This window comes from Mustela lutreola, chromosome 4, assembly GCF_030435805.1.
Source record: "Mustela lutreola isolate mMusLut2 chromosome 4, mMusLut2.pri, whole genome shotgun sequence".
Lineage (NCBI taxonomy): Eukaryota > Metazoa > Chordata > Mammalia > Carnivora > Mustelidae > Mustela > Mustela lutreola.
The window spans coordinates 9,797,406-9,820,519 of NC_081293.1; the positions used below are offsets into that span (position 1 = coordinate 9,797,406).

At 51.5% G+C, this 23,114-nt stretch overlaps 1 long non-coding RNA gene across 2 annotated transcripts; it reads right to left on the reverse strand.

The window, feature by feature from the left end:
* Positions 1-18,737: 18,737 nt before the first annotated feature.
* On the reverse strand, positions 18,738-22,896 carry LOC131830607 (uncharacterized). Of its 2 annotated transcripts, XR_009353238.1 has the most exons (3): positions 22,617-22,869; positions 21,814-22,042; positions 18,738-19,884 (listed from the first exon to the last, which is right to left on the reverse strand). It is a non-coding gene; the product is annotated as an uncharacterized LOC131830607 (long non-coding RNA). The 2 variants fall into 2 exon arrangements; XR_009353237.1 differs by lacking the exon at positions 18,738-19,884 and having other exon boundaries at positions 21,662-22,042; positions 22,617-22,896.
* Positions 22,897-23,114: the final 218 nt, after the last annotated feature.

A 23,114-nucleotide genomic window follows, 5' to 3' on the forward strand; every position in this document is an offset into this window, starting at 1 on the left:
GAATTGCTGGGACATATGGTAACTGTGTTCAGCCTTTCAAGGAACTGCCACATGGTTTCCAAAGTGGTTGCCCTGGTGTATATTTTCACTAGCACTGTAGGTTGCAATTTCTACATATCCTTGCGGACCTTTGTTATTGTCCGTATTTTTTTATGATAGCCATCCTACTGGGTGTGAAGTGTCTTCCTAAGAATTTAATAGCTGAAGAGATACCACCCCCATCATGAATCAAAGATGCAGAATGCCTTACTGGGTTTTCTAGAACAAAATACTTAACTTCAAACAATGGGCCGGCTTTGCCGTTAGATAGTGGCCAGAATAGCTGAGGGGCTTTGGTGGAGCCTCCTGGAGTGGAGGGGCTGAGAAATTGATCATTTCCTCTTGGCTGAGAAAGGAAGGAAGCACTGACATGTGATGCAACAGAATAGACCTGCTTTCTGGCTGGAATCCTTGAGTATATCTCTGTCCCGTGTCCCCAGTTTTAGGGAGTCTGGTGAGCTTCAGCAATCCGCTGGGACTGATTAATGCACCATTACTTATGCATGCACATCAGAGCCCTCCTTATCCAGCCTGCGTTTTGATGTTATTTATTTTCTGATGTTTTTTAAAGATGAAAGCCAAGTTTATCTTCTCTCACATTTCATCCCCAGGAAGCCTTGAAATGACTTGGCGGGGCACGGACTGCAGCAGTCTTCCACGGCTTAAGTGACATTCTGGACAGGGGCCCCTCTTGTGTCCTTTCTCCCTCAGGGTTCCGGGGGTTTTGATGGACTCAAAATTGCCTCTGAAGTCCTGGCTCAGAGGTCACACGAGGTGCTATAGAAAGAAGACAGTGGCTATGAGAACGATCAGTGTTGACCACCTTGTCATTATCTAGAGACTTGGAAATACAAGGCTGTGGATTTCTTCTAATTTGCAAAGCAAATTAGAGTATGTAGCAGCTGAGTGGCAGAATTGGGCTTAAAATACCTATGTAGGTACGTGATCCTTCCTCCTGTGTCTCAGAACACTGCCTCCTTCTGGGCCGTGTCTTTTTAGTTTCTTTCTCTCTTCTAATTCCCTAGTTGAGGGCACTCAACAAAACCTTGCCTGATTCCCTTTCAAGTCAAAGTCCACACCACAATGGATTTGGAAAGGGACAGAGAACGCTTCTGGATTTGTAAATTAAGAATAGAGGAGGAAATGTATTCTTATTCTGTAAGTGGATGACAAATGATCTCTTTCTCAGATGATTGTTGAATTAAATGAGATTTTTACCCGGGAAGTGCTGAACACAGTGCCTGCTACATAGCCCTCAAATACTAACAGCAGTTTATTTTTTAAAGCTATTTTTATTGATCAGAAAGAGAGGGAGGGGCAGAGGGAGAGAGAGTGTCAAGCAGATTGCCCCCGGAGCCCGACACAGGGCTCCATCCCACATCCCTGAGATCATGAACTGAGCAGAAACCAAGAGTCGCACGCTTAACTGACTGAACCCCCCCAGGAGACCCTTAGCTGCTATTTATATCTATCATTTTTTAAAAATAGATACAGATGTAAACATACACATAGATATAGACCTAAAGACAGAAAGGAAAACATACCTGGGTATATGTTTATAATCCCTATTGAAGAAACTGATTCCTGAAATTGCTAGACAGTTGTGAATTTCATGAGGGTGATTGTTTCTCCTCACTTTTGTAAACAAAAATCCTTTAAGTTTTAAAAGAAAATGATCAAAAATTTTTAAAATGAAATTATGCTTACGACATTCAACCTGTTATGTTTCCCTTTTATTTTTTTAAAATATTTTATTTATTTATTTGACAGAGATCACAAGTAGGCAGAGAGGCAGGTAGAGAGAGAGGAGGAAGCAGACTCCCCACAGAGCCGAGAGCCCGATGTGGGGCTCGATCTCAGGACCCTGGGATCATGACCTGAGCTGAAGGCAGAGGCTTTAACCCACTGAGCCACCCAGGCACCCTATGTTTCCCTTTTAAATAAGAATTTGCTCTACGAACACTGCCAGGCAATGCCCTGTCTGTGCTTTAAGGGATAATTCAACATGTTTGAACTGTATGGACCCAGCTGCTGAGTGGTTGAAGTACAACGGTCTAAAAGGCAGACCAGAACAGAGCAGTTCAGGAGGGTTTTTGCAAGGGAAGCTCCTTCCCAGCTCCGCGTGTGATGTTGTTACAAGCAAATCCAAACGGGTTCTATGACAAAAGGAAGTATCACACGGAAAAATCAGAGAAAGCCTGATGCAGTGTTTTCCCCGGGTTAGGGTTGTGTATTGCTTGGGGGCTGTCCCACTGACTCCTTGGGAATTGTGAAATGAACGTAAGTTACCCAACAGGGCTGGAGAGGCTGAAAGACACTGTGTTCTGTGGGGAAGTTCATTAAGGGTTCTGGTCCACCACCGGCTTATCTCGTTGCTGCAGTGAGTACTGCAAGAGTGGAAACGGGAGAAGATGGCTCGAGAGTTTATGCAGACTGAGAACTGCCCTTTCAAATTATGCTGTGACTTGATCGGCTGCCTCTTCTGGAAAAAAAGGCTAAGTGTATTTGTGCATACACTCACCCAGTGGGAGAGGGAGTGAGAACCCATTTTCCTTCTTGGCATCATTGTTACTCCCCATGAAACTAGCTAGCCCTTTGGTTGCTTTGTAATGAATTTGGATTTAACCAAAATGCAGAAGTTCCTGGTTTATTGCTGGCCATCACCCAGTAGTTGCCAGAAGGCGTGAAGGAAAAAGGCAATGTCAAAGCATTAAATCGCAGCCTGGGCAGTGACATCACTGGGGTTGCCAGTGTGGTCAATGAGAGAGCTTACCGCTCTTGAGGAGATCAGATTAGACAAACGGTGGCCCACAGAGCTGATCTGGCCAACCACCTGCTTTTGTACTGCTTGTGAGCTGGAAGGAAGGGTTTTACATTATTTATTTATTAAAGATTTATTTATTTTAGACGGAGGGCAGGAGCTGGGGGGGTAGAGAGAGAGGGGGAGAGAGAATCTCAAGCCGACTCCCCACTGAGCAGGGAGCCCAATGTGGGGCTCCATCTCACAACCCATGAGATCAGGACCTGAGCCAAAACCAAGAGTCAGATGCTTCGCCAAACGAGCTCTAGTTTTTACGTTTTTAAGTGGTTGCAAGAAAAGAAAAAAACATGTATCTTGTGATGTATGAAAATTGCATAAAACTTCAATTTCAGCATCCATACAGAAAGTTTTATGGGCAAACAGCCGCGCACGTTCACTGACGCGTTGCGCTCTGCGCTTTAGCCCTGTTACCGTGACGGAAGAGTCGCAGAAGCTGCATGGCCCAGCGGACTGAACACATTTGCTATCTGTTGCCCTCTACGAAAAAGTTTGCTGAGCCCTGGTTTAGACACAACAGTTGGAGCCCAGGCTTCATGCAGGTGGCTTGTAGGCAAGGACACCAGCAGATAAAGAGGTCCTGACGACAGGTGATGCGTTAGAGAAGGGGTCCACCTGGAAGAGAGGCCTGCGAGTGTGGATGAAAGTCGTGAGCAACACCCTTGGGCCCGGCAGGGTGTTTTAAGTTCCTTTGGAGACGGTTGGTGGCCGACGTGCTGTGTCTGAACGAGCCTTCCTGGCGCCGTCTCTCGCTCGGAGCGCTGTGTAGCAACGTGCCTGGGGCTCTTCCAAACAAGGTTGCCACAGAGATCCGTGAACCCAAGGCTAAATAAATAATAGTGTGGCCCTTCCAGAAGCAGGGAAGGTGAGAGGTGGATGTTCGGGTTCGAACGATGCTCGTTTGGCAGGAAGTAAACCTGCTCTCTTCCAGGGAAGGGGCACGTCTGTACCATCACACTCTCTTCCTCGGCGGGGCTGGGAACACTGAGTTCAGGGGTCAGGTTGGCCCCTAATCTCTTTGGCCGGGTTTTATTTTCCATCACTCGGGTGTTCTTGTGTGCAGTAGGATTTTCATGGACGAGATGGGAGGCACACATCCTTGTCCAAACTCTGAACACAAAGGCCATCGCTGGACAGATGGTATTGGGGCTGCTTTAGTTCACCTGCCCTCACCACCAAGTACGACCTCTATTTGCTTCCCAAGAACTGGAGCTCAAAACATTTCCGAAAGCCAGACTTGACCTGACGGGGCCGCTCGCCCCGTACGGCAGCAGCACGCAGCTCCCTCACGTAAGCAGATAGGGGAAAAGTCTACATACGCGACCCGTGCGTGTAGGTAATGGAGATTTGGAATAAAAATCCGTGGATCTGGTTTCAGCTTTTCCCTTGTCTTCGGGATGAGGGTTAAAGCAAATCAAACACTAAGCCGTTATTTTTCTGACTGGATAGCAGGTGAGTTTAGTCAAGTGCAGGAGAGGGAAGATCGGGGGAGAGGAAGCGTGGGTGCGCAGAGCTGCTTTGAACAAGTTGAGCCTCTGGCAGATCCCCAGGGTGAAAGCCTAGACCCTTTTCCAACACCCGGACAAGCGTGAGGGAGAAGGCAAGGGTGTAAGTGGTGCTCCTTGAAAGGTACACATTGTTGGCCTGGCCTGATTTACATGGCACCTGCAGAACCGAGGAGAAGCGGAGAAGGTACCCCTGGGCAGCGGCCAGGCGGGGACGTGTGGTGGCGTGTGCGTGCACAGGCACCCTGGTCGACTTGGCTTTTACAATTTGCAGAACAACAGCAACATTGAGAGTTGCCCCTGGTTATTTAAGATCGCCAACACGACTCAAGAGCATCTTTGAAGAAGAGTTCAGATCAGCCCCTCACCTACAAGAGACCGTGCCTGACAGAAGGGGCTGGCTTGGGTGGTTCCAGAATTTCTTGTCATCGGATGAGTTGAGGGTCTGGGGTTGGCATGGAAGGGAGCTTGGGGACTTGCAGCTGCTTGTGCAGAGCAAGTACCTTGCTTTTATGCAAATCCAGTGGTTTGGGTATTTTTGCTGCATTTGAGGGGTTGGAGGTTGGTGGGGAGTGTCCCAAAGTACCAAGCCAGCCCACCCTGGCCCACCACCACCAAGAATTCTATTAGCTCGAGCAGTTTCCTTCCCAAGCCCTTCTCCCCGGCAGTCCACGGGACCCCCCTCCCCCTTTCTAACCTCTCCTGACCACCCTGCCTCCCCCACCCTCACAGGGAGGAAGGAACATGGAGCATCTTTCCCCCTCCCTTAAGAAGTCATGTCTTGCTGCCTGGATCGGTGGCTGCTGGATCTAGCTCTCGAGATGAACACAGAGCACTGTCTGTCTTTAAAGCCAAAGGTCTATCAGAAGTGTTTAACTTAGTTTCCGTGAGGTAGGTGTTTTGACAGAGCCGAGGGTCGCGGTGCATTCTGGAAGTGTGTAGTCACACCCTGCTTCTGGGGGAGGAAAAGCCATTTGGGTAGAGTTGGCATTAGGTAAGGAGAAAGTGGGACAGTACCTTCAGAAATGGCTCTGTAAGCCAGTGTGGGAAGTCACTTTGTCTTTACAATTCGCGAATTTGGACGATTTCTAGGCTCATTCTTCCATTCGCAATGGAACCAGCCAGTCTCAAGTTGTGTACTGTGGGCCCAGTCCTGCCCTAGGGATTGGAGGGTGTGTTAGTTATCAGGCGTTGTTGACACAGTCCTCTTCGGAGTTCTATTTTCCTGTGGCTGCTGAAAGAAATTGCCACAAGCCTGGGGGCTTAAAGCACCAGAAGTATGTTCCGCTGCCATTCTGGAGACCAGAGTCCCACATCAAGTTCTCAGCAAGGCAAGAATCTATCTTTGCTTCTTCTAGCATCTGGTACCTCCAGGAATTCCTTGGCTGGTGGCATGTGTCTCTCTCTGTCTTCACGTGGCCTTTCCTCTCCTCCACGATGGCGCTCCTCCTCTGCATGTCTCTGATAAGGACTCTCGTCATCAGATGTAGGGACCACCTGTTGATTTAAGAGGATCTCGTCTTGAGACCCTTAGTTGAATGATATCTGCAAAGGCCCCGTTTCCCCTCAAATTCACATTCACGGGGTTCAGGGGTTAGGACATGGACTTATTTCTGTGGGGGGCATGACTCAACCTGTTAACTTAGTGGAGGGTGGGGTATTTGAGATTCACCAGTCCTCTCAAATAATGCTACATCCAGTTGGCAGAGAACAAGGCTGAAACCCATGAAATAATTTGCTGGGAGCTTCCATTTTATTGAAGAGCTTTCTGGTGTGCCAGTTACTGGCTAGATGAGAGCTCTAAGACCCATTCCCTCCCTGGCCCTGATGAGAAGGGAACTCAGCTGTGGGATGGGGGCGGGGAGACGCGTCTCCAAAGCATCTTCTCACGCTTTGCTTTCGCGACATTCCTCTGAGGCAGATGCACGGGGTCACTCAACACGTCCACAATCACACAGTTGCCACAGGGGGAGCTGGGATCCGCACCCAGCTGGCCGGATTCTAGATCTGGAAGTCTGCTTCATACCTGCATCTCTGGTAACTGCCCCACAGTCAGTCCCTCCCTAATGGGTGAGAGTTGTGTGAGGGGGTGACCCACACCTGACTTTCTCAAAGGTTAGAACCCACTGAGGAAAGTGACCTCAGGTCAGAGGAACACTGGAGGGTTGTTCTCCAGAGGGCAACAGCCATAGGACGTCCTCCGCACATACTCACAGGAGGGAAACAGTGAGCATATCTGCCCGTGGGAAGGTCAGTTTTTAAGGGAAAGTGGTCACCTGAGCTGACTCAGCCCAGGTCTCCGTGGGGGATGGAAACAGGATCCCCTGGGGTTCCCTGCAGGTGGGAGAGATTGGTGGGGGGAAGGGGTGAGGCACGAAAGCTGAGGGTTGAGGCCAACATCATGCATCCTGAGTGGTGACCAGCCATAGTGAGTTGTTTTTTCTCCCTCGTCTCCTGAGTTGGTGCCTGTCTTAGCTCCAGCGCCTGCAACAAAACACCACAGGGCTGCGCGGCTTAAACAACAGGAACCTCCCGTAGTTCTGGGGGCTGGAACTCCAAAATCAGGACTTCAGCTGATTTGGCTTCTGGTGAGAGCTCCCTTGCTGGCTTGTTGATGGGGCCTTCTCACTACGATCTTCTATGACCTTCCCTCAGTGCCCGTGCAGAGTGTGGGGAGAGGGAGGGCAGGAGGGAGCTGGGGCGAGAGGGCGGAGGGAGAAGGGAAGAGAGCTGGGGAGAGGCAAGGGGACAGCGGGAGGGACTGGGGGAGACTGGGAAGAAGGAGACGGAGGGAGGGAGAGACAGAGAGGGAGGAAGCACACTTTCTTTCCTCCTTCCCTTCATATGAGCCCACCAGTCCTATAGGAAGAGGTCCTTACCCTTATGACTTCATTTACCTGTAATTATTTCCCTAAAGGTCCCATTTCCACGCACAGTCACGTGAGGGACCAAGGCATCAACACACGAGTCAGGGAGGGACCCGGTCCAGCCCATAGCAGCGCTTGTCTGCCCCTGCCTTGTCTTCCTGGCCTCACGGCCAGCCCCCAAACATTGTCCAGCAGAGAGACAAGGGCTGGATTTCTCCTCAGACCATGCCAGCGTTGTCTTTCCAAGCTGGTGCCGTGGCCACCGACTGGCCAGGGCTGCTCAAAGCCAGGACACCCTCGCTGTCCAGAGCACAGGGAGACCCCCTGGCCTTCAGGGGGGTGGTGAGAAGAGGTCCCAGTGTGGCTAGGCAGCCTGCCCAGTGGAGATCGGAAGCTAAACTTCAAAGCCAGCGCAGCCGTCTAGCCAGATGGCCCCGGGCAAGTGACTAGGTCCCTTTGAATGTCAGGTTGTCCTCTCCCGCATCAAGACAGTGTTCTAAGCCTGGGCCCCGCCTCCCTGGCACAACAGTGGTCAGGTAGCTTTGGGAATGCCCTGGAAAGGGACAAAACACAGTACGGGTGTGTAAATCAATAAGGAACCCCCAGATTGGGGCCACAGAAGAGATGCCTGCGCCCAGACCCCGCCGTGGGCTGTGGCTCTCTGTGGCAGACGTGGCTCCGGCAGCCCCTCCGGCTCCTTCCGGTTGCTCGAGGCATGTGGTTCTGGAGAAGAAGCCGCTTGTCTCAACACGGGGGACTTCCGTTTCCCCTGGGGACACAGGTAGGCTTGCTCTGCCTTCTGTGATCCCAGGGCGCCGCAGGGACGGCGGGGGGGTGGGCCTGCCACAGACCGTATTCTGCCTTCTCCCACATCCGGGCTTCCGAAAGAAAATGCCATCAAAGAGAAAGGAGGAAAACTCGCTTTCCTTCCAGGTATTGAGTCTAACTTGTATTTAAGCGGAGTTACGCAGGAGACGGGCTACTTGGCTGAAGGAAGTCCTTGGACGTTGTAGAATGTGGTCCAGGATTGGGACAACGGCGCTGCGCTGTCCTCCTGCGCCGGGATGCATGTAGAAGGCACGGGCAATGATGATGGCCTGGTTTTGAACACAGATGCTCATGCCCTCCTGAACTGTTTGGGTTCCTAGTGCCTAGAACAGGGTGGCTTCTCCTTACAGAGACCAGTCTCCGTTGAGCCTGACCTCCTCCTTGCTGTGTGACCTTGGGGAAGTTGCTTAATACCTCTGAGCCTCCCTCTCCTCATCTTTAAAATGTAGACCAAGAACTGGACCAGGATTTACTGTCAGGAGGAGGAGTGGCGACAGACCAGAGGGCCTCGATGCCTGTAGAAGCCCCTGTGGTCTCCGTGGGGTGGGAAAACAGGTCACCGGGCCCCTGACACCTCAGTGTGACTTCGGCAGGTCGGCTTTTTCCTTTCGCACAAGAAACCACCGGAAACCTGAGGGTCAGGAGGAGAGCCCCATCTACCTGAATTCACGGTCAGCTCAAGGTTGACTCTGCATCCCAGAAAAATACCTCTTATTCGTGGAATGGTTTCTGTCAGCCGAGGGCTCAGATGTAGGAGGGTGTAGCAGGGTGTAGCAGGGTGAGCCCTGGGAGTGCATGTCGTCTGCCCCCCTCACTTCAGAGATTGTGGCGTCAAGGCCCAGAGAAGGCAGGCAGCTGGCCCCATGACACACAGCGGAGCTGATCAACGACCTAAGACAGAGACCCGAGTTTCCTGACTTCGGGCATCAGGATAGTGAGTAACACATGTGTCCTCTCGTCTCTTTCCTTCTCTTGATGTTGAAATTCTGCCTTGAGAGTGATCAGGCATAGCAGAACACGGGGCTCCAACGGCATCGGGGGGGGGGGGGTTGTGCACAGTGGGAGGCCTATGCTGTGTTGAAAACTTTCTGGAATTGTTTCTCCATTTACAGTTCAGAAGATTTCACACAAATGTGCATATCTCAAGCTTCTCTTGGAAGGTCAGGTACTGGCGACATCGGCATTGCATGGCCACAGGCACTGGAGCGGATTTGCTCTCACTCCCTTCAGGCCAGGCCCGTCGGCTCTGCCTGGTGTCCCTTGGTCTGGCCAGCCTTGCTACCCGCTGCCCCTGCCAGGACTCAGTGGGGACCCGAGGCCCTGTCATCTGGACAGAAGTTGCTGATCTGACATCATTAATTCTCCCCGCTCGTCAGACATCATGTCTGGATAACAGGTGGATCCGGTTTTTCTGCCTCTGTTCTCTCGACCGGTTAACCTGGCTGCAGGTAGACACGAAGGCACTGAGACGTCCCGTTCCGCAATGGAGTTATTTTTCCAATGTCCATCTGCAAATGGCAAACTTTCCAGAAGAGATTCTTGCTCTCCTTTCCAGTTGTCCTAGTTGTATAGGAAAGTCTTATTTTCTTCAGGAACAGAGGTCTTGCTGGGGTGGCCGAGTGTGGACAGGCTGGTCAGCATTTCCATTAGGAACACTTTCCTGGGTTTTAAAACCCAGCCATAAAGATGTGTTTTGGGCAAACCTGGGAGTCTTTATTTCAAGGACACTTTCAAAAGAGCGTTCACTCTTGGTACAAATATGTGTGGTTTGCGGCTCGGTTTGGATTTTGCTGTATGACATTTTTCCAACCTTTAAGTTTCAAGCCATCCTGTCCTATATTTATTTCCATGGTTAGAGTCGGTATTTTCTCTCTCTCTCTCTCTTTTCTAGTGGAGGAGGGTAACATGAAAGGGGACTTTGTCTCTCCTTCCCAGTTGGGGTGCGCACGGCCGCGAGGCCTTGGCAGAGTCTGAGGGTGGATGTCTCCTAAGTGTGCTAATTTACGTTAACCGGCAGAAGTACAGGACATGATTCAATTACGAATCGAGAGGAGTGCTGCCTTCTCAGCAGGGCTTTGCTTGTTGCTCTCGTTTTGATGCCTGCCCGGCCTCTGACAGAATGTTAGGGTCCTCTTGATTGTTTTCATTATCGGGAAATGGGGCTCCAGACTCTATACGACTGTTCTCAGGCGAGTTTTGCAACTCACTCTGTACCACTGGGTTGTTTTCTTTTTTTAAGGATTACTTGATGTTTTAAGCATGGAGAGGAGGCCTCCGTAGGTAACTCACCCCAGATGTATCCGTTTGCCCCATTTGCACTCATCTACTCAAGGCTGTTCCTCTTCTCGGTTCCTTGCCTTGGTCCAGAACATCTAGCCAATCTCCCAAGCTAGAGACAAGATGCTGGCTTGATTTCTCCCACCTCCACCTCCCAACACCCAGTTAGCCACCACTTCCCAGCTCTTGTCCCCATAAAAATACCCCAAGTTTGTCTCCCTCCTTCCCACTTCCACAGCACCCCCTTATTCCCGTCCTCACCATGTCCTGCCTGGGCTCTGCCTCCCGAGAGCCTGGCCGTACCAGTCTCTGGCCAGCCAGACCAACCTCCACCCTGCGACCAGCTTTAGTCCTAAAAAAGTCACATCTCATCCCATTCCATTCTCTTGTTTAAAAAGTTATGCTGGCTCCTGCTGTCTCAGGATAAAGTCCAAGCAGCACCATGATGTACTAACCGACTTTCCAGGCTCCTTTCTTAGGAACCTTATGTTCCTAGCACTGTGAACCCATCATTCCGTGGACAACCAGGCCCTTTGCTAGAACCAGCACCCTGTTCTCTGTATCTAGCACGGCGTCCCCCAGATGCTTTTCCTTCGGCAGATTCATTCAAGGCCAGGGTCAAATGTCACATCCCTTGGAAATCTCTCTGGCTTCTTCCAGGTGGAGTTAGTATTTTATTCAAGGATCAGTAACAGCATTTGTCATAATGTGCTGTGGTTTAACTTTCTTTGGGTCTTATCTTCTCCTAGTCTGTGAGCACTTGGAAGATAATGTTCCGGATCTTTATTGATCTCTGTATTTCTGCCACTTAATAGTGTCTGGCCTAGAGGAGGTGCTCCTTCGGTGTCTTGTGAATTGAATGATTGGAGCTAATATTGACGGAGAGCTTGGCGTGCACCAGGTCCCATTTCAAGTGCTTCACACATTTTAATTTTCACAGCCACTTTTGAGGTATAGGCACTTCTGCAATTCTGTTTGCTGACGAGAAGCCTGGGGCACAGAGAGGTTATGTGAGTTAACCAAGTCACACAGCCTGGATTGAATTCAGGCCAACCTGCGCGTGGCCGAGTCCTGGCGTTATTCTGTTTTCTGGTAAATGAGCGCCAAGTCAAAGGACCTGACCAACCACTGGACAGATTCGAGGAGAAGGCCACAGGGTGCGCTCACACCCAAGATCCGTTTCTGGTTCTGAGATTCGCATCTCGGACTGTGGCTGGAAGGCACCATCTCTATGCTCTTCATCTCGTCAGTCTCCAGACTAGGGTAAGCCTGAGGGCCTCAGGAGGTTGGGTAGGAAAGCTGAAAAATCTCTGGCCCGCCTGAAATCCTGATCTGAACAAATATCTCCTTGGGAGTGTCAGAACTTCAAGGACGAAGGCAGAGACACACTGACCCGTTTGTCATCGTCTTCGTCATGGTCGTCATTGTTGGGGCGTCTTTCTGAGGTCAGAAAATAAACTCGGTGCCAGTCTGCCTGCCCAAGTGTGAATGACAGCTTTCTGTATGTTTCTCCGGGACACAGGTTCATACATGAATGACCCAGCGTGACGGTACGGTGTGGTCGAAGTTTCCCCAGGAACACCGGTCTGGAGGACCAAGGTAATTGCCTCCTTCCCAGAAGGGTTTGGATGGGATTCATCACCCTGGAATGCTTAGGTACAGTTTTCCCTGGAGGTGGAGACCTGAACTTGGACTCTTCCCAGATCCATCTCACCCGGACAGAGAAGCCTGGATCCAGCATCAATGCCAAGTGCTAGCCTCTTAAATAGAGGGCCTTGCGGTAAAGAGCCCAGTGTACTGGAACAGACTTGGGAGCAGGTCTCACTTGGGCTCCAGGGCTGGCTCCAGGACCAAGGTAGGTGTCTCTCTGGTCTAATTCCCACTTCTCATCCCTCTCAAAGAGTCCTACCTTCTGTCCTGATGATCTGTGTGATTCCAGGGAAATGGATTCACCTCTTGGCCCCAGAGACTGAACCCAAGGTCTAGGCAGGCCAATCGGTGCATTCTGGCTCTCCCAGGGGCAGTGTCTGGTCAACTCATTGGACGTGAGACTTTAGTAAGTCCGACTGGCGCGCCTTTGCTGGAACGCAGGACAGTGGGACCCCCTTTCTCCTCCGAATATACTTGAGGAATCCTGTAACCCCAGGGGCTTGCTAGAAATGCAACTTCTTAGGCCCTACCCCTGACCTGTGTCTGAGTGTCTGAGTGTCTGAGCCAGAGCCCGGGAAACAAGCCTTCCAGGTAATTCTGATGAACATTCCCATTAGAGAACCACTTCTCTACTTCATTCAATGTACAGATGATTAAATTAAAACAAGCAAACAAAAAACAGGTTCAAAGTGGTGAGGTGACTTTCCCAAATTCTTCGCTGGTGAGGCTATAAGCCCAGGACAGGAATTCAGGTTTGGTTTCCACCCCCCACCACGTAAGAGGCATTTGTGTTTTCTTTAAGTTGTGAAGCTACTAGAGCACCAGAAAGCACTCCTCACCTTTTGAAGGTCCTCCCCTACCCGGTCCCTCTCTGCAGAGATGAGAATAAATTCCATGCAGTCCGAGGTTACGTGGGGTGAAGCCTCCCTCTTACTCACATGTTTATGTGCCATATCGCAGACTCGACGTTGGCTGCACTTAGGAGACATTAGAGCCAGCAAGGACCACATCCAGCCAAAGAGATGGGCCCACCTTTGGCCCAAGACCGAGGGCGTGCTGGGAGAAAGGCATGGTTGCTGTCATTTCTGGGGTCAAGCTGCTGGATCCTTGGCTGGCTCCTTCCGGCCTGCTCTGGCCTCCCCCTGCTGCTTTGCCACCCAAGGCTCCGCTCCATGTGTGTGTGAGGGTGAGTGGGGGTGGGGGCGCGGCTGGTCCCAGGCCAGAGTCGTGGCTCCGGTCTGAAAGTCCAGGCATACCTAAGGCGTCTCTCATGGCTCCCCAATGCCATATTAGGCTGCCCCCTCTGAAGGGCGGAATCTCTGACTCATCCTCCCCCTCCCCCACACCCCCTTACTCTTGCCAGTTTGGGCCAAGATTAGAATTCACTCAAATCTGTGGGTTCTAAGGTTTATGTGCTATTTCAGTTTGGCAAATGACTCTTTTTTTTTTTTTTTTTTTAATGTTTCGAGTCAGAAGAAGAAGCACTTTCACGAAAGGGGATCGGGGAGGCTTTTCTTTGTGTCCCCACGGCTCAGTGTGTCCGAAAATGGGATGATTTCAGTGCATCTGTGCACGTGAATCAGAAAGAAGTTGACTGTCCTTACATCCTGGGCTGGGAAGAGTGGCAAGGAGACTTTGTCATCAGAACGACAGGGATGACAACAATCCCCCCGCCCTGAGTGTCCTGCTGGTCTCCAGTCCCAAGCTAGACACGCTGTGCGTTTTGCTAACCCATGCCCAGGTCCCTCCAGGTAGGCAAAGTTCCCCATCTTCGAGATGAGGAAACCAAGCTTCCGAGAAGTGCAGCCTGGAGCTCCAGGCCACACAGCCGAGCGGTGGCAGCAGGATGGCAGCTCTGGGCTGACCGATGATCTTGCCACACTGCGGGTCTGGTTCCTGGAAGAGGTGGGGGTCTTGCTCTGCTGCCCCGTGATAAGTGGGAGGTGTGTGGCCTCTGTCCTTTTGCCTTGGGGACTGGAGGGTGAACCAGGCAGGGCTGTTTGGATGGAGGCATCAGAAGAGGACACTGAAAATGAAGGGATAGAGCCAGACAGAAGATTAAGGAGTTAGGGCAAAGGATGGGGTCCTGGGTTGCCCGAGAGTCTTGTTGGAAGCCAGTAGATTTGTCTCGGTGCTGCCTCTGTGCCAAGGGCACCACTATGTCCTGCTTCGTGTCTCTCAGCCCGTGACTCGGAGTCCAACAAACACTGGGACGGTGGGCTCTGCTGGGCTCGGGGCCCTTCTCTTGGCTTGGGTGGGGTGGGCCATCTCCACTGAGATCTCATCAGACTGCCTCCAAGTTTCCAAAGTTAGGGGGACCCTGTCGCTGGAGGAAAGCGGGCGGGAGTGGGTGTTGGGTTGGATGCCAGAAAGGCAGAAAAGCACATAGCCTTGGGTGTTGGGGAGTCCCGAAGCCCTCTGATCCCTTGGCTGTGGGGTGAATCCTTCTCTTCTTCCTCTGGGGGGTCCGCATGCATTTGTTTTTAAGTAGGCAGACCTGAACACCTGGGTCTGTCAGAGGCTGTGCGGTCGCTCTGGAAGGTGGCACAGAGAGATGGGCCAGTGGTGGTGACGGCGCCGAGAGATGAGAGCCTCACAGAGCTCAGGCCCACCCCCTTCAGTGCAGAGCCTCTATCCTGCTGAGGCACAGCCCGTGGGGGCTCTGGGATTGTCTCGTGCCGATTCCAAGGGCCCCAGTGCACCATCCAAACTGCAGAGCTCTGGGGCAGAAAAGGCCAAGAGATGATGAGTAGGAGCCGAGCACAGCTCCTCTCCCCCAGCCCACAAGAAACATTCCTGCGATGAAGGAGGAAGAAGACACCTGACGGGTCTTGGGGGCCTGAGCTGATCTGGGTGTTAGAGGTGACCCAAGCCACATTTTTACTTTAAGAGGGAAGTTGAGGTCAGAGAGAAGAAGGCAAAGCCTGAGGCGGTCCTGTCAACTGACTCACGGGGTCCTCGCAGCCACCGCTCTGGCCGGCCACCCTTCCGCTCAGCCCCCCCCCCCCCGCCTCCATTGTTAAGCCCTTGCTGTATGGCGGCGAGACACAGCAGCCCTCACGAAGCGACTCTCTGTACCGGGGAGTTCACAGCAGATGGGAGGGAGACGAGTACCCAAACTAGCACGACAGAGGCTGTAGGTGAAGTGATGGAGGTGGGCGCCTCTCCGACCTCCGGTAGACCCAAGGCCTTGCGATTTGAAAAAAAAGAAACCAGTCAAGCTAGAATATTCGAAAGAGGCGGAAACTGCAGAAGAGGGCTGAGGGAAGTGGGTGAGTGTGCACGCGTGCGTGTGTGAGCGCGTGTATGCAAGCATGGCCCAAGTCCCGAGTTCTTTCTCTTCCTCCTTATCAGGTGTTGCTGGCAGCCGGGGTCATCAGCGGGGAGCCTGTTTCCAGGCTGAGGGGTAGATACTTGCAGAGCTTTCTGGGGTCACGTGTTCTCCTGTTCTTGGCTTGGCCAAAGTTTTGAAGAATGAAGAATTTTAACGTTCCCTGGCAATGCCATTCCCACCTGGGCCTTGGCGGCTGTCTGCCCAGCAGCTCAGTCGGCTTCCTCTATGTCTGTTTGAACCTTCATCCCGCCCCTCCAAAGTCCCAGCTCAAAGGCCTGACCTGCTCCTTTCCTGTGTCCCTGTCCCAGGAGCCCTCTCTCTGCAGGTGCAGAGGGAAGTGCCCAGGGCCCACTTGGGGGCTTAGCTCTTCAGGAAGGCCACTGTGCATGCAGTAAGGATAACCAGTGGAGCCCCTCATGTTTACCCAACTTTTAACCCTTCTAGGCTCACCCCCAAATAGCACTGGCCCAGAAATGCTTTGTATATCTCGTAAGAAAACACATTGCTTCCATCTAGGGCCACAAGATCATTGAAAGTGGGAATAAGGCTTCCTTGAAGGAGACTTTGGCAAGCCTAGTGACCGTGGCAACACGGTCGGTTGGAACTAGAGGTTCAAGCCCCAACTCTCCCGTGTAAAGGCTGTGTAACATCGGGCCAGCTACTGAACATCTCTGAGCATTAGTTTACTGATCTGGGCAATGGATAGAATTCTGATGGCTATTCTCACCAAGAGGATGTGAGAATAAAATAAAAGAGTATAAATATGAAAGCATGAGGAAACCTCAGAGCTTTGAGCCATGGCCCAGCCACACAGTCCATTTGAAAAAAGATGCAATAATTCAAGTCTCAGTGCCTGGGTCTAATCTTTATGATAAAAAGGAAGGAAAGAAAGAAAGAGAGAAAGAAAGAAAGAAAGAAAGAAAAGAGAGGAATCTAGTAACCTGTGGTGGGTGGCTATTTTCTCTTAAGGACAAAGTTACAGTCCCAGAAGAAAGATCTGGCAGACTTGAGCTGATTAGATAATTCTCCCTGTGTGTGTGTTGGTGGGGGGTCTGCAATCCTTTTCCAGGAGGGCAGGCACGTGTTATCACAGGGCTCCAACAGGGGTGTTGACCTTTTTAAGTGAGTGTTCCCACGCCCCCCCCCCAAAAACCCAGCCTGGAGGGGTGGCCGGACTGATGTCATCTAGAGGTGGGGTGTGCCTGTCGCAAAGGACTGAAGCAGGGACCAGCCCAAGAGGCATCTGGGCAGTGGAGGCAACCGCAGGGAGGCCCTGCCGGGAAAATGCCAGAACTTTGTGTTCCTTACAGAAACTCATTCTTTCCAGGAGCAGCATGGGGCCTTCAAAACATGGTCCCCTGATCTGATTCTATCCAAAGAACATGGTAACACTCTCCAGGACGGGGCGACAAAAGGCTCGATGCTGAGGACCGATGAGCTGTCCCCAGAGAGAAAAGTCCGGCCGCAGAGACTGCAAGGCCCCGGGGGAAGGAGGCGGAGGGGCTGCTGCAGAGAGCCCCCCTCCCCCATTAAATCGATTGAAGGTGAGTTGGGGAGCATTTAGATTTGGGTTATTAGATTTGGGTTATTCTTTATTTTTTTTTTCAGCCTTGAGATTTGGGGTTCAAATCCTAATAGTGCCTTAAAGAGATAAAGCTCATAAGAACCCATGATCCTCCACACTATCTTTCTGCCCACGTGGAGCCGTTGGCTCTCTGGACCTCCACTGGGTCCTCGGTTCCTCCCCTGCAGGTCCCGCACGAATCCTTAGTAGTGGTGATCTCTACGCCATCAGAGTCCAGTAGTGAAGTGTGTCAGACTGCTTGGATTCCAATTCATTCAAATTCAAATTCAGATTTCCTGCTCCCTGTGTGACCTTGGCAAATTACTCAACCTCTCTGTGCCTTGTGAAGTGGGGCTATAAATACGCTACCTCATTGGTCATGGAGTTCAAATGCCATGTATCACCGATCCTGCTCGACCCAATGCCGGCATGTGGTAAGACTCCACAGTGACCATGGAGGCCATCAGGACACTGTAGCCAGGAGGAGGGACACCTATGACACCCAGTGGGGCCATGTGACCGGCCGATAAAATATGTGTAGAAGTGACGTGCAGAACTCTGCAGGTAAGAGGTCCCCTGCCCCTTTCTGTAGGAGCTGTGGAAGCTTCCTGTTGGGATGGAGCCCTGGGCTCCCCCTGCCTCCCTGCACTAGACACCAGATGGGAGGGAGAATTCAAGTTTTGTGAGAGAAGCCTCTAGAACACTTGTGTTTTTTTTTTTTTTTAACCGCATCTTAGCCTAACTACCCCTGCTGACTATAGTCACTAACAATTGCACAGCAGTTGATCCTTCCATGACATGGTTCGAACCATGTAGTTCCATCCACTTACGTGTGGACTTTTTATAATACAAGCACTCTAAGTGTATTTTCTCTTTCTTACGATTTTCTTTTTTCCTTCTTTTTTTTTTTTTAAAGATTTATTTATTTATTTATTTTAGAGAGACTAAACTGGGTGGAGGGGCAGAAGGAGAGAGAAACCCAACTAGACTCTGTGCCGAGTATGGAGCCCGATGTAGGTCAATCCCACAACCCTGAGATCACAACCTGAGCTGAAAGCAAGGTTTGGACACTTGACCGACTGTGCCTCCCAGGTGCTGTTCTTCCTTATGATTTTCTAGTAACAATTTCCTCTTTCCAGCTTACTTTATTGTAAGAATACAGTTTATCAAGCATAGAACATACAAAATATGTGTCAACAGTAAGCTTGTAGCATTTAAGTTTCGGGGGAGTCAACGATTCTATGTGTATCCTTAACTATGTGTATCCTTAACTGCTCTGTGGTCACTGCACCTAATCCCTGTGTCGCTCATGGAGCAAATGTATTTCTGCTTTAGGTTGCGGTGCCCGGGGAACAATCTCCTTATTCACACGCATGCCTTCCCTTCCAGGGGGAGGCAGGTGACAGGACGGACAGAGCCCGAGCTCTGGTGGTGTAGACCTGGGTTGGAATCCCTCCTGGTGGCTGTCCAGCTCAGCGTTTTCAGGCAGACCGTTGAATTCCTCAGAGCCTCGGTGTCTGCACAGGATGATTTCTGCTTGGTTGGGGCTGGGGAGGGGCTCCAGGTGGCTGGCACGGTCTTGCATGTTCTGCACTCAGGGGCTGTGATCAGGTTGGCTAATAGCCCTTTCAGCGTGGGCAGGAGCACACAGCCTCCTCCGGAGCCGGGCAAATGTGTGGTAGTTGCTCAGAATCCTTCTGACCGTTGGAGGGGGGCTGACAGCTCCCATTTCTCCCCAGGAACTGCTCCCCACGCTATCCGCCTGTTTCTGCCTCAGAGGCTGACACGCATGGGTACACAAGCAGGCCGTTGGTTTCCACTGAGTTTGGGACCAGAGGAAGGGAAGAAAGCTTATAGCCCTAGCTCGCTCCTTGTGAGGACACCTCAGGCTCGAATTGCCCCTTGACCCCAGGTTCCTGTTCCTCTCAAGGTGGCCTCAGCTGACCACATGAGGCTCCCTTGAGGTACGGTAACTGCACTCGGGGTGGTAAGGGGTGCTGTTGCCATGTTCCTGTACCACCCCTGGAGTTCCCCTCATGCTGCCCACAGATCTTCTGGAATGATCCTCTCTTAAGAGTGCCATCTTATTCCTGCTGAGCGATGCCTCAATGCACAGCCATCTCTTCTTCTCTCTCTCGCGTCCTAGGATTTTTCTGACCCGTCTTGCTCCCTGTGGCTGTAGCCGTCTGTAGGCATACCGGAGTGGTGTGGCCTCCTCTCTCAATGCCTCATCTTTCCAGGGGTGTTACCAACGTGCTCCCGAAGCAGAAACTCTCAGGTCCTGACTGGGTGCCTGCTGGGATGCGTGGAGGGCTCTCCTCCAGCCGCATCCCTGGAGCCTGTATAAAAATACAGAAGCCTGGATTCTGCTCCAGACCTGTCGTATCCAGGTCTCCGGGTGGAACCGGGCATTCGGATGAGCAGACGAGGGTGGACAAGGAGTAGAGAGGGTGGTCAGCAGCCGTGCGCACCGGAGGCTGTGCTGCACCCAGTTCTTGTTAATTACTTTATGACTGTGCGAGAAGCTTGATTTTGGACATGATCGTGTTCATGGCCATCACCTCAGTCAGTGCGGACCTGTTTGCAAGGACGTGCCTGGGTGTGTGCGTGAGCCGGCTGGCTAGTCCGCTCAACGCATCCTGGAGTGGCTCTATTCACCCCTCCTTCCGAGGCTTTGTCAGACTATTCCCCCTGGGGTGAGGGGTGGAAGAGGAAGACCCTTCCCTTTGGCTCTTTAAGCCCCCCTGTCCTTCAAGGTCCCCCAGCTTCAGCCTGCCGGTGCTTGTAGCACCCAGAGGGGGAGAGGCCCCGCCTTGGTTCCATCTGACGCACAGTGTGAGTGGTACACGAACATCCCCACTGCGTGTGCATTCTGAGAATGAGAACTGAATTTCAAACTTTCTTCCTTCTGCTTCTCTTACTGCCTATCACCAGCCGCATCCGTGCCAGGGACCAGGCAGGGTGCCCCTTCGCGAGTCAGGTCATCCATCTTTGCAACCTCCCTGTGAAGTAGAACATTCCCATCACCATTTACAGAGAAAGCAGCCAAGGCTCTAGATGGGGGGTGGGAGTGGGGTGCGGGGGAGGTTTGGGGGTAAATAAATCATCCAAATGGCAGAACTGGGTTTTCAGCCTGGGTCTGTCTGACTCCAAATCCTTTGCTGTAAATCAGTGGTTCTCAAACTCTGATCTCGGGACTCCTATATTCTCTCTCTCTTTTTTTTCTTCCAAGTTTTTGTTTAAATTCAAGTTAGTTAACATAGAGTGGAGTGGGGGGTTCAGAAGTAGAATTTAGGGATTCATCACTGACATCTAACACCTCACAACAGTCCCTCTCCCCAACGCCTGTCACACATCTCCCCCGTCCCCTCACCCCCCTCCCCTGCAGCAGCCCTCATCTGTTCTCTGTCATTACGAGTCTCTTATGGTTTGCCTCCCTCTCAGTTTTTACCTCATTTTATTTTTCCTTCCCTTCCCCATGGTCATGCTTCAGTCTCACATATGCGGGAAATCATATGGCATTTGTCTTTTTCTGACCGACTTACCTCACTTGGGATTCCTATCCTCTCTTAAAAATTATTGAGGATTCCCAAAAAGGTCTTGTTAGTGTGGGTTATAGCTATCAATATCTATCACATTAGAAATTAAAGCCGAGAAAGACACCAGGCTATTTATGTCACATAAAAGAGCAATCATGAGGGGCGCCTGGGTGGCTCAGTGGGTTAAGCCTCTGCCTTCAGCTCAGGTCATAATCCCAGGATCCTGGAATCGAGTCCCGCATTGGGCTCTCTGCTCAGCGGGGAGCCTGCTTCCTCCTCTCTCTTTCCCTGCCTCTCTGCCTATTTGTGATCTCTGTCTGTCAAATAAATAAATAAATTCTTAAAAATAAAAGAGCAATCATGAATGTGTCACATAGAATACAAGTAACTTTTAAAGTGAATCTGAACGATGTTTTCCAAAACAAAAAGAGAGTGAAAAGTGGCATTAGTGAACATTGTACGGACTTTATCACAGCTGGGTTCTTGGACCTGCTTATGCCTTCAGTCTGTCCCAACACCACAACTCACAGAGCCTCTGGAAAACACCGTATACTTCTGAGACAATGAGAGTGAAGAAGGCAAATAGCTCTGAGTGTTGTTGGGGAAATCGTGTTGAAGCCACGAACCCCGGGAAAGGTCTCTGGGACCCCCAGGGGTGCCTAGGCAGTATTTTGAGAACCACTGCTCTCAGCTGGGAAGCTCTGTCTTGCTGGCATGCTCACTCGTCTGGGTACTGCTTGTCTGCAACACAGTCTGGACGTCTTGCGTTCCTGTCTGGTGTTGGGTAACGTGAGGGGTAGCGCATGGGCAGTCACTGAGCTGGGCTCTGCCCCTGAGCTCCTAGAGAGAGGCAGTGCTGAGCCGGCGAGCAGCCTACATTCTCCATACTGTAGAGGGAACCCGGGAGGCCCTGGGCATCCTTGACCTGTATCACAAGAATTTGCCTGCTGGGCTTTATGACAGTCCTATGACCTGAATCACCAACATATATTTTCAAGAAAAAAGAAAGAAAAAGATATACATTTTCTCTAGTACATTTGGGATCCAGAAATATCCCTGTTGACTTGCAGGGGAGGAGGGATGGATAGGTGGAACACGGGATTTTTAGGGCACTAAAAGTATTCCGCGTGATTCTCTTATGGCCGACCTCGGTCGTGACACATTTGCCATTTCCAACACCAAGAGGGAGCCCTAAAGTGAATGAACTATGACTTAGTTAATCATGTTTCAATATCAGTGCGTCAGTTATAACAAATGAACCACATTAATGCAAGATATCGATAACAGGAGGAAGTAAAGAGAGAGGGTCAGGGGTATGTGGAGCTCTGGACTTTGCGATCATTTTTCCGTCAAGTTAAAACTTCTCTTAAAAAACAGAACAGAAAACAGAACCTCGCTGCCGCTCTGGATTGCCGCCAGAGGCTCTGTGGTTTGGAGGCCGGGGTGGGGTCCCCCAGACGCCCCCGGGCTACCAGCCTGACTGTGGTTCCGTGTTGGGAAGCCGCACCCGCTCACGCATCCTGACCCCAGACGAGCTGTTCTCTTGGGATCGTTCTCCCGTCGTCTGCAGCTCCCACAAGTCTACGGCAGCGTCATCAGCTTGGCTTTGGAGGGTGTAATTCTGGTGGCAAGACTGGTAATTAGAGGATTGTGAAAAAGACTCCTGGCGTTGTTTAATTACTTGAGAACATCAGCTCATCATCACGGGGCGTAATGGGCCTCCGAAGCACACTGAAGCGGGCACCCTGTGTCTGGGGCTGGGGGGCCTCCTGGAGGCGGGTCTGGACGGGGAGCCCCAGCTCTTCTCTCCAGACCACTTGGGGCGGGAATCAGCAGGAAGGTGTTGGGTGACGGCGGGATGGGTTGGAGGATGTGGCTGGTGGAAGTGTGAGAACTGCTAGTTTATCACCAACTCAGGCAGACAGGCCTGGGCTTGCTCTGCCCCCCTCCCCCCTCCCCCTATTCCCCCCTCCCCCACACCTCCCCAGTCTTCTTGTAGACAAGCCGTGTTTGGGAGATTGGCATCTTTCTGTCCTCAGTCCCTGGACATCTGAGGATCCAGGACAGGGACTAAGGGGAGGCCAGAGAGGTGCCCAGGCCCGGGTTTTGAGGAAGTGTGGCGAGGGCAGGCTTGCCATCTGCAGTGAAGGGGTCTTGGAGCCCAGGCCCAGCCCAGCCCCCACACCACGCCTTACCTTCTCCAAAGGCCGCACCTGACTTCCCCATACCTGAGTTGCTGAATCCTTCTGAGTGTGATCTCCGTTTCTTCCCCTGGCACCCATCTCCTTCCCCAGCTCCTTCCAGGCTGGCAGTCTCAGGAAATGCGCTGGGCTCTGGAAGGTTCTTTCCACGGTCCAATGAACACACAGGCTCTGAGGGGGGAAAATGTGCTTAGGAGACAATAAGAGGTTGTTCTGAGTTTGAAAGCGGAGACCCTAGTGACATGCATGGGGGAGGCTTTCTCAAAGGCTTTCAGGAAATTTTCTGCTTTCCCTGGGGGGGGGGGGTGAGGGGGTGGGAGGTGCTCTTTGAGAGGACAGGTATTGCGGTGACCCTCTCAAAGAATTTGCTTGTTTGTTTGTGGGTTTTTTTTTTTTTTTTTGGTGTTCTCTTTGCTCCAACTTAATTAGTAATATTATAACTTTCAATTTAATCATTGACCTAAACGAGTTGCATTTTTATCTCAGCAGGAG